Raw genomic sequence first — 2,958 nt, 5'->3', positions numbered from 1 at the left:
TGAGACAACACTCCTCCAATTCCGACATTACTAGCATCACAATCCAGTATGTACGGCAGTGAGGGATCTAGAAACTTTAAAAGTGTAGCAGTGGCCAATTTTTCCTTCAACGTCTTGAAATAATGCTGGCAAGAAACTGTCCATTCAAACTTCTGGCCTTTTTTAGTCAAATCATGTAGTGGAGCTGCTATAGTTGCAAAGTCCTTCACGAACTTCCGGTAATAAGTACAGAGTCCCAAGCAACTTCTTAGCTCTCCCACATTGTCTGGTGATGGCCAGTCACGCACCTTGTCAGGATCAGTTTGCACACCATTCTCACTTACAATGTGGCCTAAGTATAGCACCTCTTTCTGGAACAAATGACATTTCTTGGGATGGAGTTTGAGGTTTGCTGCTTTCAAACGCTTGAATACTTCCTCCAGCCGGGACATTTCCTCGTCAAAAGTTGTTGTAAATACAATGACATCGTCCAGATACACTAGGGCTATCCTCCATTGTAGGCCTTCCAATACTCGTTCCATCAGCCTCTCAAATGTTGTTGGAGTATTACTGAACCCGAATGGCATCACTCGGTATTGCCAGAGACCTTGGCCATAACTAAATGCTGTCTTGGGTCTATCTTCTTCAGCCATCTTTACTTGATGGAAACCTGACTTTAAGTCTAAAGTTGAAAAACACCTGGCTCCACTTAGGGCGTCAATAGTATCATCAATTCTGGGCAGTGGGTATGAGTCATTTTCGGTTATGCTGTTAAGAGCCATGAAGTCCACACAGCAACGTTGGGTCCCATCCCACTTCTGACACCAATTTGTTACGTCTCCGTTCGTTAGTTAATTTTCCGTAACTTCGTTCCAACGAAACTTTAGCGACACAAGTCCTTTCTTAAATAAAACTGGTTTATTCTTTCCGAATACAACTTTACGATACACTTAATTTCAACAGTTGCTCTATAACAAACGCTATGAAGGACCGTTCAATTACACACTCTCTGACTTCAGTTCAATTACTCATTGTTCCGTCAAGTTGTGACCATCTTATATATACCATACTACCCCCAATCTAGTAGTCTCCCGATAAATCCCGAAGGTTCGAGAGGGACGTGGCGTGATACTAGTCACGTGACCCCGCTGACGCAACAGTATTGCAAAGTTGTATTGAGAAAGAATAAACTAGTTTTATTTAAGAAAGGACTTGTATCGCTGAAGTTTCTCGGGAAGAGTTTCTACGGGAAATTAATAAACGACCAGAGACGTAACAATATGAATATTGGGCTGTAGGTTAGTGAGTTTGTGTCTCAAGTCCCCGCGTTCTTCGACGTTGAGCCTGTTTCTTCAGAAGACCATTCACATGGTTAAATCTAGCTTCGACGGTGTACGAACTTGGAAAGGCGTAGGGAGGTTAGTTGCTTAGGCCAACCTTACCCTAAAGACCATTTTCGACCCCTAGGTCTATATTCACCCCTGAACAGTCTCATCGACCCCAGGGGTTAGATATTAACCACTTTAGGAACCCCTACTCTAGTTTTTCAGTTCAATATTAAGGACAGTTATGACCATTATGTGCAGATGGCTCTTAGTGAAGCTTTAAATAGAAATTCTGAAACAGTAGTCCACGAAAACTTTTCGTAAGGTAATACAATTTCTTAAGTTAAAGTGGATATAACTCTAATAAGTTTCTTTTCGTACCAAGTAGAAGACAAAATATTACAAATTGTCATGATAAACGCAAAGAGCTCATATACTAGGAAGACTCCTATGAATAAGTTTGCAGTAAGTCTAACAACAGTTATTAAAATCCACTATGTTTAGGAATATAAAAATCAATACGGTATATTGAACTACTATTGTATACCAATTTAACTCTTCTTAGCTTGGTATTTTGCATTCTGGAATAATTAGTGAAAGTTTAATTTGGAGGAGAAGATAAAGGTGTTTGAGAAGGGAGGGGCACTCTTGGATCATAGTATTAGCTTAATGATATATAGACCTAATTGTAATTATATGTGGTACAGGACTGTACCGTATCCCTGCCACCCTTTAGTTAATGCATACATTTTTCGAAATTTCTGTTTTTCTTTCAGTTCAGTTTGGATGTAAAGAATTGTTCAAGTAAGCAACTCAATTTTTCCTTGCTGTAGCTAAACATGGGAGCATATAGATTCATTAATTGGTTGTTAACCGTGTAAGACCTAGAGCTTGTTTTGGGTAATTTGTTGATCACGATGATGTTAGATCAAGAAAGTTCATACAAATAGTCCTATAATGCCTAAAAAGTTCATGATGGCGTAATTAGCTAGAAATTTCGTGGAAATTAGAAAAACGAGTGTATGCTTTCAATAAAAGTAACCACTTTGTTAAGATTCAATGAGAATTCAGTAAAGTATATAGTGGGTGATTCAGTTCAGTGTTTGTAATTAGAGTTATTGTGCCTTTTAAGATCGATCAATTAGTAAAGAAATTCTGTAATTAACTATATTTGAGAGTTAAGCATACAATAATCTCGAAAGTTCTGTTCAAACATTGTTTGTGAATTTTAGGCCTACAACTTGTGTCAAAGTAAACATAGCCTGTAGCAAACGTTATAAAAGAAATAAGGTAATCCGTTATCATTACGTGGTCTGAACATGATATTATTTTTACCAAATCATCCAAAAGAACCAGCCCTACGATAGAATACGTTACAACAGTACTAAATGTTTGATGTTACTTATATAGAGAAAATGTAGAAAAAACTCTAAAGAAATTATCTTTATAAATTCTGCAGAAATTGTATTCTTGAATGAGAGAGTATGACATTACATACACAATAAAAATAACATAATTTTTTTCAGAAAGAAGGCGCTACTCACGTCATTGCTTTTCCTAGGTGAAAATATGGAGAGTTTAACCCTCAGGAATTTCTAAACTTAAACACTTGTTTCTTTTGTTATTATGTAAAAAGCTACAAAATGGACTATCA

This window comes from Limulus polyphemus, unplaced genomic scaffold, assembly GCF_000517525.1.
Source record: "Limulus polyphemus unplaced genomic scaffold, Limulus_polyphemus-2.1.2 Scaffold295, whole genome shotgun sequence".
NCBI lineage: Eukaryota > Metazoa > Arthropoda > Merostomata > Xiphosura > Limulidae > Limulus > Limulus polyphemus.
This window is presented reverse-complemented; position numbering follows the sequence as displayed.